Source organism: Pristiophorus japonicus, chromosome 11 (assembly GCF_044704955.1).
Source record: "Pristiophorus japonicus isolate sPriJap1 chromosome 11, sPriJap1.hap1, whole genome shotgun sequence".
Lineage (NCBI taxonomy): Eukaryota > Metazoa > Chordata > Chondrichthyes > Pristiophoridae > Pristiophorus > Pristiophorus japonicus.
The window spans coordinates 18388036-18404673 of NC_091987.1; the positions used below are offsets into that span (position 1 = coordinate 18388036).

The 16638-nt window shown below is 53.9% G+C and overlaps 1 protein-coding gene and 1 non-coding gene across 2 annotated transcripts in view; both read right to left on the bottom strand.

Moving 5' to 3' along the window:
• Window positions 1-16638, bottom strand: part of robo1 (roundabout, axon guidance receptor, homolog 1 (Drosophila)) — an 809035-nt gene that overhangs the window by 413508 nt on the left and 378889 nt on the right. The window lies entirely within an intron of this gene.
• On the bottom strand, window positions 8054-8252 carry LOC139276653 (U2 spliceosomal RNA). Its single transcript, XR_011595971.1, has one exon. It is a non-coding gene; the product is annotated as a U2 spliceosomal RNA (small nuclear RNA).

Sequence of the window (16638 nt, forward strand, 5' to 3'; positions counted from 1 at the left end):
AATGAGTGAGGGAGCGAAGGAGGGAGAGAGGGAATGGGAAAGGGAGATGTGCGTTTGAGAGAGGTGGAGTGTATGTGTGTGTGTGTGTGTGTGAGGGAGAAAGACACACACACTCCAGATCAATCCCTCTCTATCTCTCACTGGGTGCAAAGCCGATGAAAAAACTCCACTCCGTCGCTATAAACATATCATCAGTTTATGGTCAAAGTATTAGACATGTTTGTACTCTTAATCCCTGGGTATCCCCTGGATTGAAAGATACCGGCTTAATAAGCTATTAAAAGACACTCACAGAGCGTTCAGGCGTGATGTGAAGGGATACAAGGAGACCTTTAGTGTAGGTTGTTCCAGGCAGTGTGTATGGAGCTCTCTGAGCTGGACTGGGCTGCACCGAGCATTATCCTTTCCCTGAGTACAATCGAACATGACACCATCGAAGCCTCCCTGATAAAATGCAACATCCCCACCAACACCTGGGAGTGCCTAAGTGGAGGAAGAGCATCCGGGAGGGCGCTGAGCACCTCGAGTATCGTCACCGAGAGCATGCAGAAACCAGGCGCAGGCAGCGGAAGGAGCGTGCGGCAAACCAGTCCCACCCACCCCTTCCTCCAACCACTGTCTGTCCCACCTGTGACACAGACTGTAATTCCCGTATTGGACTGCTCAGCCACCTGAGAACTCACTTTTAGAGTGGGAGCAAGTCTTCCTCGATTTCGAGGGAACTGCCTATGATGATGACAATCGAATAGCCAGAGGGGTTTAGTTCCTCTGTCTATTCCTTCACCCCCTCCCACATTCCCCACCTCGGGAGCTGGGATGTGATCTTTGGCCAATATAGATCACCGCCACTGAGCCTGTCATTCCAGGGGCCATACATTCTGCCTTCAGTTGCCTGGGGCTCCAAGCTCTGGAACTCCCTCCCTAAACCTCTCCGCCTCTCTCTCCTCCTTTATGACACTCCTTAAAACTCATCTCTTTGACCAAGCTTTTGGTCACCTGCCCTAATTTCTCCTTATATGGCCCGGTGTCAAATTTTTCTGTTTTGCCTTCTAACACTCCTGTGAAGCACCTTGGGACGTTTTACCACGGTAAAGGCGCTATACAAATACAAGTTGTTGTTGTTGTGAGCACGGGGGCTTTTTTTAAAAACCTTCACTCTCGGGATGAGGTGGTCCCTGGCAATGCCGGCATTTATTGCCCGTTCCTTAGTCGCCCTCGCGAAGGTGGCGGTGAGCCTTCTGATAGGTTTGATGCAACTGAGTGTGTCGCTGGGCCCACTTCGGAGGGAGGTTAAGAGTTAACCACGTTTGCTGTGGGTCTGGAGTCACATATAGGCCCAAACCGGGTAAGGGCGGCTGGGTTCCTTCCCTAAAGGGACGTCAGTGAACCAGCTGGGGTTTAAACGACAATTTGGCGGCTTCATGGCCACCGTTACTGAGACAAGATTTTTATTTTCAGATTCTTTAAAGTGAATTCAAATTCTCCAATTGTCCAGGGTGGCATTTGAGCTCACGTTCCCCTGGGTCACGAGTAACATAACCACTACACTACCGTTCTGACCGAGTCCCATTGTGGCAGCAATGTGAGGGAGGCAGGTACACAGGAAGGGTAGGCCATGCGGCCCCTTGAGCCTGTTACATAGGAGCAGGAGTAGGCCATTCGGCCCCTCGAGCCTACTACACCATTGAATGAGATCATGGCTGAACATCAACCTCAACTCCACTTTCCCGCCTGATCCCTTGATTCCCTTAATATCCCAAAATCTAGCGATCTCAGTCTTGAATATACTCAACGACTGAGCCTCCACAGCCCTCTGGGGCAGAGAACTCCAAAGATTCACCACCCTCTGAGTGAAGAAGTTTCTCCTCATCTCAGTCCTAAATGGCCGCCCCTTATCCTGAGACTGTGACCCCCTGGTTCTAGACTCCCCAGCCCATTCAATGAGAACTTTGAGGGTGAGGGAATTGGAAAGTTCCCGCTGCCAGCCTTGGTTGCCCCCCATCAATGGGTGGGGAGCAGGGAGAGAGAGAGCAGAGAAACATGGACCCCATTCGTGGGCAGCTGCAGTGAAAGGCTGACTCCAACATAAACTATACGTTTTATAATAAGTTTAGATTAGGGGGTGAGGTTCAGGGTTTTAAGACAATTAAAGGATTCGATAGGGTAGAGCGAGAGAGACTATTCCCTCCAGTGGGGGAGTCCAGAACACGATGGCGTCACCTTAAAATTAGAGCCAGGCCGTTCAGGGGTGATGTCAGGAAGTATTTCTTCACACAAAGGGCCGTGGGAATTGGGAACTCTCTCCCCCAAAAAGCTGTTGAGGCTGGGGGTTATGGAACCAAGGCGGGTAGATGGAGTTATGATACAGATCAGCTGTGAACTAATTGAATGGAGGAACGGGCTCCAGGGGCTGAATGGCCTCCTCCTGTTCCTGTGTAACAGGCTCGAGGGGCTGAATGGGCCTCCTCCTGTTCCTGTGTATCAGGCTCGAGGGGCTGAATGAGCCTCCTCCTGTTCCTGTGTAACAGGCTCGAGGGACTGAATAGGCCTCCTCCTGTTCCTGTGTAACAGGCTCGAGGGACTGAATGGGCCTCCTCCTGTTCCTGTGTATCAGGCTCGAGGGGCTGAATGGGCCTCCTCCTGTTCCTGTGTAACATGCTCGAGGGGCTGAATGGGCCTCCTCCTGTTCCTGTGTAACAGGCTCGAGGGGCTGAATGAGCCTCCTCCTGTTCCTGTGTAACAGGATCGAGGGGCTGAATGGCCTCCTCTTCTTCCTGTGTTCCTCAGGGTGTGGCGATATAGTTGATCAGCTTACGTTGCGATCGAATACACTCCCGCCTTAGTGTGCCAGGGGCCCGCTGTTGCTACGGCGCTGATCACGGGAATCGGAATCGTTATTTTCTCCTGCAGCCAACCCCCAGCGTCCCTGCGTCTCCCGCCCGTGTCTGGTCATCGTCAGCCATCACCCCACGTAGGCCCCGTCCCCACACACCCACTCTCTCATCTGATCACACGCCCTTCCCTCCCTTCCCCCTGCCCCCCATTTCCCCTTCCCAGGGCTGCACAAGGCACGGACACAATTGGAGTGGAACACTGGCTCTGTACTGTCAGCTGTGGCTCAGTGGGTAGCTCTCTGAAGCCTCTGAGTCAGAAGGTCGTGGGTTCAAGTCTCACTGCAGATACTTGAGCACAAACATCTAGGCTGACACTCCCAGTGCAGTACTGAGGGAGAGCTGCACTGTCGGAGGGGCAGTACTGAGGGAGAGCTGCACTGTCGGAGGGGCAGTACTGAGGGCGTGCCGCACTGTCGGAGGGGCAGTACTGAGGGAGTGCTCTCCTGTCGAAGGGGCAGTACTGAGCGAGTGCTGTACTGTCGGAGGGGCAGTACTGAGGGAGTGCTGTACTGTCGGAGGGGCAGTACTGAGGGAGTGCTGTACTGTCGGAGGGGCAGTACTGAGTGAGTGCTGTACTGTCGGAGGGGCAGAACTGAGGGATTGCGGACTGTCGGAGGGGCAGTACTGAGGGAGTGCTGTACTGTCGGAGGGGCAGTACTGAGGGAGAGCTGCACTGTCGGAGGGGCAGTACTGAGGGAGTGCTGCACTGTCGGAGGGGCAGTACTGAGGGAGTGCTGCACTGTCGGAGGGGCAGTACTGAGGGAGAGCTGCACTGTCGGAGGGGCAGTACTGAGGGCGTGCCGCACTGTCGGAGGGGCAGTACTGAGGGAGTGCTCTCCTGTCGGAGGGGCAGTACTGAGCGAGTGCTGTACTGTCGGAGGGGCAGTACTGAGGGAGTGCTGTACTGTCGGAGGGGCAGTACTGAGGGAGTGCTGTACTGTCGGAGGGGCAGTACTGAGTGAGTGCTGTACTGTCGGAGGGGCAGAACTGAGGGATTGCGTACTGTCGGAGGGGCAGTACTGAGGGAGTGCTGCACTGTCAGAAGGGCAGTACTGAGGGAGTGCTGCACTGTCGGAGGGGCAGTACTGAGGGAGTGCTCTTCTGTCGAAGGGGCAGTACTGAGGGAGTGCTGTACTGTCGGAGGGGCAGTACTGAGGGAGTGCTGCACTGTCAGAAGGGCAGTACTGAGGGAGTGCTGCACTGTCGGAGGGGCAGTACTGAGGGAGTGCTGCACTGTCGGAGGGGCAGTACTGAGGGAGAGCTGCACTGTCGGAGGGGCAGTACTGAGGGCGTGCCGCACTGTCGGAGGGGCAGTACTGAGGGAGTGCTCTCCTGTCGAAGGGGCAGTACTGAGCGAGTGCTGTACTGTCGGAGGGGCAGTACTGAGGGAGTGCTGTACTGTCGGAGGGGCAGTACTGAGGGAGTGCTGTACTGTCGGAGGGGCAGTACTGAGTGAGTGCTGTACTGTCGGAGGGGCAGAACTGAGGGATTGCGGACTGTCGGAGGGGCAGTACTGAGGGAGTGCTGTACTGTCGGAGGGGCAGTACTGAGGGAGTATCGCACTGTCGGAGGGGCAGTACTGAGGGAGAGCTGCACTGTCGGAGGGGCAATACTGAGGGAGTATCGCACTGTCGGAGGGGCAGTACTGAGGGAGAGCTGCACTGTCGGAGGGGCAGTACTGAGGGAGAGCTGCACTGTCGGAGGGGCAGTACTGAGGGAGTATTGCACTGTCGGAGGGGCAGTACCGAGGGAGCGCTGCACTGTCGGAGGGCAGTATTGAGGGAGCACTGCACTGTCGGAGGGGCAGTGCTGAGGGAGCGCCGCACTGTCGGAGGGGCGGTACTGAGGGAGTGCTGCACTGTCGGAGGGGCAGTACTGAGGGAGTGCTGCACTGTCGGAGGGGCAGAACTGAGCGATTGCTGTACTGTCGGAGGGGCAGTACTGAGGGAGTGCTGTACTGTCGGAGGGGCAGTACTGAGGGAGTGCTGCACTGTCGGAGGGGCAATACTGAGGGAGTTCTCCACTGTCGGAGGAGCAGTACTGAGGGAGCACTGCACTGTCGGAGGGGCAGTACTGAGGGAGTGCTGCACTGTTGGAGGAGCAATACTGAGGGAGTGCTGCACTATCGGAGGGGCGTTACTGAGGGAGTGCTGCACTATCGGAGGGGCGGTACTGAGGGAGTGCTGCACTGTCGGAGGGGCAGTACTGAGGGAGTGCTGCACTGTCGGAGGGGTAGTACTGAGGGAGTGCTCTCCTGTCGGAGGGGTTGTACTGAGGGAGTGCTGTACTATCGGAGGGGCAGAACTGAGCGATTGCTGTACTGTCGGAGGGGCAGTACTGAGGGAGTGCTGTACTGTCGGAGGGGCAGTACTGAGGGAGTGCTGTACTGTCGGAGGGGCAGTACTGAGGGAGTGCTGTACTGTCGGAGGGGCAGTACTGAGGGAGTGCTGTACTGTCAGAGGGGCAGTACTGAGGGAGTATCGCACTGTCGGAGGGGCAGTACTGAGGGAGAGCTGCACTGTCGGAGGGGCAATACTGAGGGAGTATCGCACTGTCGGAGGGGCAGTACTGAGGGAGAGCTGCACTGTCGGAGGGGCAGTACTGAGGGAGAGCTGCACTGTCGGAGGGGCAGTACTGAGGGAGTATCGCACTGTCGGAGGGGCAGTACCGAGGGAGCGCTGCACTGTCGGAGGGGCAGTACCGAGGGAGCGCTGCACTGTCGGAGGGCAGTATTGAGGGAGCGCTGCACTGTCGGAGGGGCAGTACTGAGGGAGCGCCGCACTGTCGTCGGGGCAGTACTGAGGGAGTGCTGCACTGTCGGAGGGGCAGTACTGAGGGAGTGCTGTACTGTCGGAGGAGCAGTACTGAGGGAGTGCTGTACTGTCGGAGGGGCAGTACTGAGGGAGTGCTGTACTGTCGGAAGGGCAGTACTGAGGGAGTGCTGTACTGTCGGAGGGGCAGAACTGAGGGATTGCTGTACTGTCGGAGGGGCAGTACTGAGGGAGCGCTGCACTGTCAGAGGGGCAGTACTGAGGGAGCGCTGTACTGTTAGAGGGGCAGTACTGAGGGAGAGCTGCACTGTCGGAGGGGCAATACTGAGGGAGTATCGCACTGTCGGAGGGGCAGTACTGAGGGAGAGCTGCACTGTCGGAGGGGCAGTACTGAGGGAGTATCGCACTGTCGGAGGGGCTGTACCGAGGGATCGCTGCACTGTCGGAGGGGCAGTACTGAGGGAGCACTGCACTGTCGGAGGGGCAGTACTGAGGGAGTGCTGCACTGTTGTAGGGGCAATACTGAGGGAGTTCCGCACTGTCGGAGGGGCGGTACTGAGGGAGTGCTGCACTGTCGGAGGGGCAGAACTGAGGGATTGCTGTACTGTCAGAGGGGCAGTACTGAGGGAGTGCTGCACTGTCGGAGGGGCAGTACTGAGGGAGCGCTGCACTGTCGGAGGGGCAATACTGAGGGAGCGCTGCACTGTCGGAGGGGCAGTACTAAGGGAGTGCTGCACTGTCGGAGGGGCGGTTCTGAGGGAGTGCTGCACTGTCGGTGGTGCCGTCTTTCAGATGAGATGTTAAACCGAGGTCAATGTAAAAGATCCCACAACCCTATTTCAAAAAAGAGCAGGGGAGTTCTCCCCTGTGTGCTAAGGTCAACATCACTAAAACAGATTACCTGGTCATTATCACATTGCTGTGTGTGGGAGCTTGCTGTGCGCAATTTGAGTGCCATGTTCCCTACATTACAACAGTGACTACACCCCAAAAGTGCTTCATTGGTTGTGGAGTGCTTTGGGACGTCCGGATGTGGTGAAAGGTGCTATATCAATGCAAATCTTTCTGCTGGTGTGGGGCAGACGGGTGTTTAAGTGAAGGTGTTGTTAGTCAGTGCAATGCAGCACGAGTTCTGCGACCACAGAATGTTTTTAACAGAAGCCCACTTCTCCCCTTCGACCCCTGACCTTAGCCGGTCAGGTCAAAGACTTTTAATCTGCGACAGCGAATCAAAGCTGAGGACTCAGGCAGCGACCTCGGAGATCGGCCTTGGCCAGAAGGTGAAGAGCTGAGTTAATCAGGCCTTCTGACCCAGGTGTACAAAGTCCCCCACCCCCCCACCCCACCTCCTGCACTCCCCCCCCCCCTACCCCCAACCCCCGTTACACAATCTGCCATCATATCAGCACCTTGAGCAAACAAGCACTGCAGATAGGCTGGGGCCAAAGGCAGCTCAGCTAGAAATACGAGAGTCAGAGATGGTCCTGGGTGGCGGAGAGGAGGGGGCCGGGGGGGGGGGGGAGCGGGAGTGGTGGTCGACGATTTGCTGCCACCCGGTGGAGATGTCGTTTCTCTAACGGCCCCACCCCCCAAAACCACCACCCCTCCCACTCAGAGACAACTGTGTGGGGAGATGAGCCCCTCCCAAGCACCTCCGTACGGGTCTCTCTGAGCCGTGCAGAGCAGCAAGGCCCTGGGTCCTTCCCTGAGTTAGCTGGGCTGAGACAGGGCAGTATGGGGGCCGGGGGGGGCGGGCGGGGGGGGCGCGTGGTAGTGGGGGAATCTCTCCAATGGGAAATTACTGGCTATAGGGCTTCTGGTTTCTCTCTGCTGGAGATGTTCCCCCACCAATGTGGACCTGGGGGAGGGGGTGGGGAACAGGATCGAGACTTAGGTGTGATGCTCTCACAGTCGAATAGCCTGTGACTCTGACTGTCTCGGCTCACAAAAGGAGCATGATAAACCCGGGTGAGGAACGGGCAGAGGGCTCACGGCGATCAGCGAGGTTTTTTCCAGTGAGGGAGGGGGCTGTCAGGAGGGCGAGCAGGGGTGGGATCGGAGGGACAGGGGCAGTAGGATTGTTTTTGTGGGGTTTCTGATGATCTTTCAGGGTGTGGGCGGGGCATTATGGGGTAGAAATTGTCCATCTGCTGCCCCTTCAAGCACGGCCTTCACTGGCTGAGAGAGCACTGACAATCCAGCGGTGGTTAGAAGATTCATTCCGGGGATGTGGGCGTCGCTGGCAAGGCCGGCATTTATTTATTTATTTATTTTTTTTTAAAATTCGTAGCCAATCGTTCCAATTCTTTGTCAAATCACAAACGCCAGAGGTCACCTTGCACATGCCAAGGATCACTCTGCGCCAATGCTCTTAGCCAAAAGGCCTAGAGCCACTGCACCGTTCCTGGAAGTACTGCAATACCAGGTTCGTGCCATGGAGGTGGATGGGTCAACCCTCCCCACCCACCTCCTGTTTCCAAAAATGCAAGCATATACCTTCCTGACCAGGGAGAAACCACCCGGAGGTCATGGTGGCTGGTCAGAAACGGTACTACACTTGATCTTAGCCAAAAGGCCGAGAAGCAAGGCCGGCATTTATTGCCCATCCCTAACTGCCCCTGGAGAAGGTGGTGGTGAGCCGCCTTCTTGAACCGCTGCAGTCCGTGTGGTGAAGGTGCTCCCACAGTGCTGTTAGGGAGGGAGTTCCAGGATTGTGACCCAGCGACGATGAAGGAACGGCCGATATATTTCCAAGTCAGGATGGTGTGTGACTCGGAGGGGAACGCGGAGGTGGGTGGTGTTCCCATGCGCCTGCTGCCCTTGACCTTCTAGGTGGTAGAGGTCGCGGGTTTGGGAGGTGCTGCTGAAGAAGCCTTGGCGAGTTGCTGCAGTGCATCTTGTAGATGGTACACACTGCAGCCACGGTGCGCCGGTGGTGGAGGGAGTGAATGTTGAAGGTGGTGGATGGGGGGCCGATCAAGCGGCCTGCTTTGTCCTGGATGACAGGACGTTTAGGAGCTTCATGAAGCCTCTCTCTGCCGGACCGGATATCTGCGACTGATGGAGCACAGGACTGACGTGTACCAGTCACTCCCCCAGTGACGACCCTTCCCCACACAGGGAAGGCAAGATGCTGGGTGAGTGAGCGAGGGCAGGAGCAGGTTCAGGGGAGGTTTAACATGAAGTGTTTCAGCAGAGTAAATCGGGAGAAACTGTTTCCGGTAGCAGCAGGGTCGACGAACAGAGGTCAGAGATTTTAAGGTCGCTAGCAAAAGAGCAAGGCGAGGGGCGATGAGGAGAATTTGTTTTTTACGCAGCGAGTTGGGTGTGAGAGGGCAGTGGCTCAGAGACGTGGACCATGTACAGTGGACACCTCAAATCGGTGGAGAAATACCACCGACGATGTCTCCGCAACATCCTGCAAATCCCCTGGGAGGACAGACAGCACCGACGTCAGTGTCCTCGACCAGGCCAACATCCCCAGCATCGCAGCACTGACCACACTCGACCGGCTCCGCTGGGCGGGCCACATCGTCCGCATGCCAGACACAAGACTCCCAAAGCAAGCGCTCTACTCGGAACTCCTTCACGGCAAGCGAGCCCCAGGTGGGCAGAGGAAACGTTTCAAGAACACCCTCAAAGCCTCCCTGATAAAGTGCAACATCCCCACCGACACCTGGGAGTCCCTGGCCAAAGACCGCCCTAAGTGGGGGAAGTGCATCCGGGAGGGTGCTGAGCACCTCGAGTCTCGTCGCCATATTGGACTGTTCAGTCACCTCAGAACCCACTTTTAGAGCAGAAGCGAGTCTTCCTCGATTCCGAGGGACTGCCTGTGATAGAAGCAGACTCAATAGTATCTTTCAAAAGGCAATTGAATAATTAGCAGGGCCATGGGGAAAAATCAGGGAAGTGGGGAGTGGGATTAATTGGAGAGCTGTTTCAACGAGCTGGTACAGGCACAATGAGCCGACTGGCCTCCTAATCCGTATCATTCTACCATCAGTTTGAAGAACAGCACCTCATCTTTCGATTAGGCACTTAATATTGGCACTCAATATTGATTAAATAATTTCAGATCATCACGACTGCTCCCATTATTTTGGAGAGCACGTGCTGGTAATGGTTCTGCCATTCCCATTCACAGCCGTCTTTTGTTTCTTAACTTGGCCCATTACCATCGAATATTTGCCTTGCTCCATCATCCCCTGTGTTATTTTATCTCTCCTGCCTTCCAGCCGATCACAGACCTTCCCTTTTCTGCTGCCCTCCCCCTCCTCCCCTTTCCCAGCCCCTGCTTAAAAGCCCCGTTACACCTCGAACTTCTCCCACTTCTGATGAAAAGGCACCGTACCCGAACCATCTCTGCACAGACTCCGCCTGACCTGCTGAGTATTTCGAGCACGAGCAACCATGTGCTCAGTCTGCCCCCTGGTGGTCACCAGCTGTCGGCACCGTGCTTGTTCATTGCAACGTGAAAGGAAGTCTTGCATTTCTATAGCGCCTTTCACAACCTCTGGATGTGCCCAAAAACGCTTTACAGCCAATGAAGTACGTTTTGGAGTGCAGTCACTGTCGTAATGTAGGAAACGCGGCAGCCAATATGTGCACAGCAAGCTCCCACAAAAAGCAATGTGATAATGACCAGATAATCTGTTTTAGTCATGTTGATTGAGGGATAAATATTGGCCCCAGGACACCGGGGAGAACGCACCCTGCTCTTCTTTGAAATAGTGGCTGTGGGATCTTTAACATCCACCCGAGAGGGCAGACAAGCCGCAACCGCTCCGTGGCAGTGTTTATGCTACACACCAGCCCCCTCCCACCCCTCTTCATCTCACCCCATCACCATATCCTTCTATTCCTTTCTCCCTCAGGTGTTTATCCAGCTTCCCCTTAAATGCATCAATACTGTTATGTATGCAGACTATAGATATACTCTCTGTGTAGTCACTGTATAGTTGCATAAGATGGAGATGTGTTACCTGATGTACAATCAATAAGGTTTACACTGTGTATATACTGTGGTGGCACCACTAGAGGGTGCCACTGGTGGAGACCGACGTTTCCTGCCCTGGTGGCAGGGGCTATAAAAGAAGAGTCACCATGCTTATGCCTCACTCTGGAGTTTGGAATAAAGGACCAAGGTCACTACAGTTTGAGTACAACACATTGCCTCGTGGAGTCATTCATAGGTACAGTACAAACATAATCGATACTATTCACCTCAACCCCTCCCTGTGGGAGTGAGTTCCACATTCTCACCGCTCTCTGGGTAAAGAAGTTTCTCCTGAATTCCCCATTGGATTTATCAGTGACTGTCTTATATTGATGCTCCCCTAGTTCTGGTCTCTCCCACAAGTGGAAACATCTTTTCTACGTCTACCCTATCCAACCCATTCATAATGTTAAAGACCTCCATCAGGGACCCCTTTTATAGAGGGAGTCTCCCCATCAGGGACCCCTTTTATAGAGAGAGTCTCCCCATCAGGGACCCCTTTTATAGAGAGTCTCCCCATCAGGGACCCCTTTTATAGAGGGAGTCTCCCCATTAGGGACCCCTTTTATAGAGAGTCTCCCCATCAGGGGCCCCTTTTATAGAGGGAGTCTCCCCATCAGGGACCCCTTTTATAGAGAGTCTCCCCATCAGGGACCCCTTTTATAGAGGGAGTCTCCCCATTAGGGACCTCTTTTATAGAGAGAGTCTCCCCATCAGGGGCCTTTGGAAGGTTGTCCCCAGGTGTGTAACATTATGAGGGAAGCAGTGACTGATACTGGGTGGAGAGGGAAGGGTTAATTCCCTCCACCTGCTATACTTAGTGCCCTGCGTTGCATGCCTCGGCTAGCCTCCTGCCTGTGCTTATAAACAATCCTTAACCCGCTTCAACTAAAACTAAATCGAGCGAGGGTTGCGAGAGTGTTAAAACAGCACAGGCAGGACGCTAACTGGATCAGACACCCCGACTTATTGCAGGGCGGGTGGGGATGGGAGGGGGGGGGGCGGTGAGGGGGTGTGAGGGGGCCACATCTGGCTGCAGCTGGAAGCGTGTAACATGCCGTTTGTATGTAACACAGCTTGCGATACCATGAATAGGCCACAGTAAGTACAAGCAGGCCCTTTATGAGGATGGTATCACAGCTCACAGCTTATAACCATCAGAAAAGGCTGAACAGGCCGGGGCTCTTTTCTCTGGAAAAGGGAAGGCTGAGGGGTGACCTGATGGAGGTCTTTAACATTATGAAGGGGTTGGATAGGGTAGACGTAGAGAAGATGTTTCCACTTGTGGGGGAGACCAGAACTAGGGGCCATCAATATAAGACAGTCACTGAAAAATCCAATGGGGAATTCAGGAGAAACTTCTTTACCCAGAGAGCGGTGAGAATGTGGAACTCGCTCCCACAGGGAGGGGTTGAGGTGAATAGTATCGATTATGTCTGTACTGTACCTATGAATGACTCCACGAGGCAATGTGTTGTACTCAAACTGCAGTGACCTTGGTCCTTTATTCCAAACTCCAGAGTGAGGCAGCCGCTCTTCTTTTATAGCCCCTGCCACCAGGGCAGGAAACCCCGGTCTCCACCAGTGGCACCCTCTAGTGGTGCCACCACAGTATATACACAGTGTAAACATTATTGATTGTACATCAGGTAACACATCTCCATCTTATGCAACTATACAGTGACTACACAGAGAGTATATCTATAGTCTGCATACATAACAGTATTGATGCATTTAAGGGGAAGCTGGATAAACACCTGAGGGAGAAAGGAATAGAGGGATATGGTGATGGGGTGAGATGAAGAGGGGTGGGAGGAGGTTCGTGTGGGCTGTGAATTCTGTGTCGTTCTCTGCAGCCTTTAAAAGTGCAAAGCTCCCCAGGCCCTGCTCAGCCTCGGTTGCGGGTATCGCGTACAGTTGTGGGCAGGCCGTTCGAGGCGGGGAGATGTGTATTCACTGGGACGTTAGCGGGGGTGAGGGGGCCACACAGTGACGGAGGGAGAATAGTGAATCTGGCGCGGGGATTTTCACTGGAGTTGAAAGGGTCAAAGGGCGAGCTGGCGGTGAACTCTGACCTTTTCTTCAGCCCCCCCCCGCTCCCCTCGCCAATGTTCCCTCTCAATGTTTTTCCGTGCCGGGATGCCTATAAATCTGCTGCGCGGTGTGCCGGAGGGAACCGCCTGATCACTGAGGGTACGCGCGCGCACGCAGTTTAGACCCTAAACCCCTCCTCCCCCTCAAACTCCGCAGGAAAGACTTAACGAGACCCGTTGCAGAAACTCCGGCCTGAAGACAAAGAACCCAGCCCTCGAGAAGGGCTGCCTTAGGCTGCCCTCTGCTGGCACAAGCAGCACGGTGCAGCACAGTGACACCTTCACAAGCCATCCAGGAGCCTCTGGGAAGGAAGACAGGAATTGCATTTCTATAGAGTCCCAGGACGTCCCAAAGCACTTTACAGCCAATGAAGTACTTTTATTTGTGAAGTGTAGGCCTTAGAGAGGGGTCTGGACAGAGTAGAGAGAGAGAAACTGTTCCCATTGGCGGAAGGGTCGGGAACCAGAGGACACTGATTTAAGGTGATTGGCAAAAGAACCAAAGGCGACATGAGGAAAAACGTTTTTACGCAGCGAGGGGTTAGGATCTGGAATGCACGGCCTGAAAGGGTGGTGGAGGCAGGTTCGATCGTGGCTTTCAAAAGGGAGTTGAATTAGAAAAATAATTGCAGGGCTACGGGGAAAGGGCGGGGGAGTGGGACTGGCTGAAGTGCTCTTGCAGAGAGCCGGCACGGGCTCGACGGGCCGAATGGCTGCTTCCTGTGCTGTAACCGTTCTGTGATTCTTGTCACTGTTGTAATGTAGGAAACGCGGCAGCTACTTGTGCGCACAGCAAGCTCCCACAAGCCACAGTGTGTTAATGACCAGATCCACTGTTTCAGTGATGTTGGTCGAGGGATAAATATTGGCCCAGGACACTGGAGATAACTCCGCTGTTCTTCTTCAAAATAGTTTTAAAAAATTTGCTCATGGGATGGGCCGGCATTTATTGCCCATCCCTAATTGCCCTGGAGAGCCGCCTTCTTGAACCGCAGAGGGGCAGTTAAGAATCAACCATATCACTGTGGGGTCTGGAGTCACATATCAGCCAGACCGGGTAAGGGCAACAGATTTCCTTCCCTAAAGGACATTAGTGAACCAGATGGATTTTTACGACAATCCAGTAGTTTCATGGTCACCATTACTGATACTAGCTTTTTATTCCAGGTCTATTTAACTGAATTTAAATTCCCTAGCTGCCGTGGTGGGATTTGAACTCATGTCGCTGGATCATTAGTCCCGGCCTCTGGATTACTGGTCCAGTAACATAACCACTATGCTACCGTACTACAGAATGGGCATGGGATCGTTTTATGTCCATCTGAGAGGGCAGACGGGGCCTGGGTTTATCGTCTCATCCGAAAGACGGCACCTCCGACAGTGCGGTGCTCCCATCAATGACCTTCTCCTCTTCCTATTTTTTTTACCACTGCACGACTCAGTCTCTATAGAGTTCAAGGAAATTACATAGGAACAGGAGGAGGCCATTCAGCCCCTCAAGCCTGCTCCGTCATTCACGCAGATTGAGCAGATTGGGCCGATACTCTCTGGAGTTTAGAAGAATGAGACAGACAAGGTTCTGAGGGGGATTGACAGGGTGGCTGCAGGGAGGATGTTTCCCTGGCTGGAGAGTCTCAAACCAGGGCTCAGAATAAGGGGTGGGCCATCGAGGACTGAGACGAGGAGAAATTTCTTCACTCAGAGGCCTGTGAATCTTTGGAATTCTCTGCCCCAGAGGGCTGTGGATGCTGAGAAGTCAGGAATATTGAAGGCTGAGATCAGTAGATTTTTGGCCTCTCGGGGAATCGAGGGATACGGGGATCGGGCGGGAAAGTGGAGTTGAGGTCGAAGGTCAGCCATGATCTTATTGAATGACGGAACAGGCTCGAGGGGCCGAATGGTCGACTCCTGTTCCTAATTCTTATGTTCTTATCTTATGTAGATCATGGCTGATCTTTACCTTAACTCAATTTACCCTCCTTATCTCCATATCCTTTGATATCCTTACCCAACAAACATCTTTCCATCACAGTCTTAAAAGCTCAAATTAAACCCCGCCCCCCAGACTCCCCAGCTTTTTGGGGGAGAGAGAGTTCCAGATTCCCACTGCGCTGTGTGTGAAGTGGTGCTCCCTGACATCACCCCTGAACGGCCTGGCTCTAATTTTAAGGTGACGCTCCCCTTGTTCTGGACTTCCCCACCGGAGGGAATAGTCTCTCTCGCTCTACCCTATCGAATCCTTCAATCATCTTAAACCCCTCGATCAGATACCCCCTCAATCCTCTGCACTCGAGGGAACACACACCCACTCTGTGCAACCTGTCCTCGTAATTTAACCCTTTTATCCCCGGGGTATCGTTCTGGTGAATCTGCGCTGCCCCCCACTCCGAGGCCGATATACCCTCCCTGAGGGGCGGGGCCCAAGACTGAATGCAATTACTCCCCATAGGGGTCTGACCAGAGCTGTGTACAGCCGTGACATCACTTCCTCCCATTTGTATTCCAACCCGCGAGATAAAGGCCAACATTCCATTCGCCTTTTTGATTACTCTTTGCACCTGTGCACTCGGTTTTAGTGATTTGTGCACATGGGCATCCAAATCCCTTTGCTCAACCTCAGCTCCGAGTTTCTCGTTCGAAAATATTCCCAATTTGTCTTGCATAGATCCAAAGTGGCTGACCTCACACTTCCCCTCTGTTATATATGTGGACTTGTATTTACTCTGTGCAGCCACCAGAGGGCTCATCCCCTGGAGTCCCAAGGGATCCCACAATCCCTTGGGAGCACAGGTACTTAATGAGGCCTCACAGGTTGGAGAGGCACTCTGGAGACCTGCAATAAAAGAATAAGGTCACACTTTACTTGGAGCTCACAGTATCCAATCAGACTCTTTATTCCCATATAACAACTGGCGACGAGATACAGATGATGAACCCAATGATGCAGTGAACAGTGGGCATCCTGCAGAAATTTTCAGAGGGAGATGATTGGGAAACCTTTGTGGAGCGGCTCGATCAATATTTCGTGGCCAATGAGCTAGGTGGGGAAGAGAACGCTGCAAAACGAAGGGCGATCCTCCTCACCGTCTGTGGGGCACCAACGTCCGGCCTCATGAAGAATCTGCTCGCTCCAGCGAAACCCACGGAGAAATCGTACGACGATTTGTGTACACTGGTCCGAGAGCATTTGAACCTGAAGGAAAGTGTTCTGACGGCGAGGTACCGGTTCTACACCTACAAAAGGTCTGAAGGCCAGGAAGTGGCAAGTTATGTCGCCGAGCTAAGACGCCTTGCAGGACATTGCGAATTTGAAGGACATTTGGAGCACATGCTCAGAGACTTTTTCGTACTTGGCATTGGCCATGAAACCATACTTAGCAAATTTTTGACTGTCGAGACCCCAACCTTGAGTAAGGCCATAGCGATAGCCCAGGCGTTCATTGCCACCAGTGACAATACGAAGCAAATCTCTCAGCACACAAGTGCTGCTACAAGTACTGTGAACAAAGTGATGTTGTTTTCAAATCGCACCGTACAGGGCAGGTCACGCATACCTGCAGCTGCACATCCGCAGATGTCTCAGAGTCAACCATCAAGGTTGATGAATGCAAGGCCATTAACACCTTGTTGGCGCTGCGGAGGTGATCATCGTTTCCATTCATGCCGATTCAAAGGGTACGTTTGCAAGGGCTGTGGAACAATGGGACACCTCCAACGTATGTGCAGGCGAGCTGCAAATCCTGCTAATCCTGCAAACCACCATGTAGCAGAGGAGGACAGATCCATGACGGATCACAATGAACCAGAGCCTCAGACCGAGGAGGCAGAGGTATATGGAATGCACACATTCACCACAAAGTGTCCCCCGATAATGCTGTAGGTTG